The sequence below is a fragment of the Sparus aurata genome, chromosome 9 (assembly GCF_900880675.1).
Source record: "Sparus aurata chromosome 9, fSpaAur1.1, whole genome shotgun sequence".
Classification (NCBI taxonomy): Eukaryota; Metazoa; Chordata; class Actinopteri; order Spariformes; family Sparidae; genus Sparus; species Sparus aurata.
The window spans coordinates 31,536,881-31,538,470 of record NC_044195.1 but is presented as its reverse complement, the minus strand read 5'-3'; positions in this window follow the sequence as shown (position 1 = coordinate 31,538,470).

The window sequence follows — 1,590 nt, the reverse complement described above, 5'->3', positions numbered from 1 at the left end:
GTGTTAGCCAACACTCGACTCACTCAACTTTCCTCCTCCCACCTGCGAGGGCAGGGCGGTTAAACATTAAACAGGGCCGCCTGAGTGCCGCTAAATCAAACCAGCAGAGATTAACAATCACTGGTTTTGTTTGGAGATAACGGTGAAGATAAAGCTGGTGAACCTGCGTGACTCTCACCTTAAATCAAGAGAGAGAGTTGAGACGTAAGAGGGGAAGACAGAGCAGTAAAACGTGGACGAGGTGGGGGAAGTTAAAAAGTTCAAACGGGGGAAGCAAGGCTGAGAGAATCCAGACGTGCAGGTGACGAGGACGTGGTTTCCTCTCAGTTCAAATCGTGAGGTCGTCCACAGATTCAACAGGAACTCCGACAGAAACTGAGTCATGATAACATTTGGAAGGATGATAAGAAGATAAGCATATTTTTGCTCTTTGTAGCTGTAGAGTTATTAATCATCTAGGTCGTTTTATTCTGACACAAACTGACTTTTCATTTCTTTTTATTCTCCCAAATATAAATTAACTAGCGGCGCTCGGCTTGTGGTGCTCAAAATACATTAAGAAATCTCAACAGCGAAGTCTATGTGCAGAAATCTTCATGACCCAGTGACTCCAGATAATCCACAGACTGTCGGGAGAAGTTTCATGTATGAAACATGGAATAAAAAGTCAACTAAGCTCGGTCGAGGAGGCAGCCATTAAACCGGGGTTTTGTTATTTTGCTTGTGTTTGAGAGAAGCCAGTCGAAACTATGTCAAAACTTTCTCACCCCTCTTGTCGTGTTTTTGGGGGTTTAGTTATTTCCTGTTTTATTTTGTAGGTTTCATCCTCATGTGTCACGTTCTTCCTGTCTTTGTGTGCTTCCCGGTGTACCAGAGTCTGTTTTAGTCCTCGCTTCCTTTCTTGTTTCTTGACCGTTGTGAAACAAAGTCAATCTTTACACTTCAAACACGCCGACTCACAATCTGCATGAACAGCACGACCGGTAGGAGGTGAAAATATGTATGAACTCCCTTTGACACGCCATCAGTTTGTCATTCTTAAAAGAAACACTTCACCAGGCTGGTGGCTGCTTCTGCTTCACCAGACAAAGCTGACATTACGTCTCTGATTAGATTAAAGCGTGGAGTGGCCTCTCGCTGTGATTGAAACATTGTCAGATACCGTCAATTATCATCGCGCTCGGCGTGCCGTCACACCGTCAGCCAGATGTGAGCTGTCACATGTGAGGGAAGTAAAATCAAGGTTGATTGCTCCGTATGAAACCGGAGCCTCTTAATTTACGCCTCAGATCACATTTGAATTATGTCTTCATATAATTGCATACAGCTTGACATTACGCTACTTATAGCTGGATAACGAGGCGCTCGTGTGTGAGAGAGACTTCTTTGCGTGACTTTGAGATATAAACACATCATGTGTCGTATTGTGCCGCGCTCCGAGTCACCGACAGCTGCTGGATGTTAGAGGAAATGAGCCGATGTTAAATAGTAGACAAACATGAGAAGGAGCCTAATTATATACGTTATAAAAATCAGTCATGTGTTTGAGCCGTGAGGGCGACTGTGAGACGGCGCCGAGCGGGAAGAACC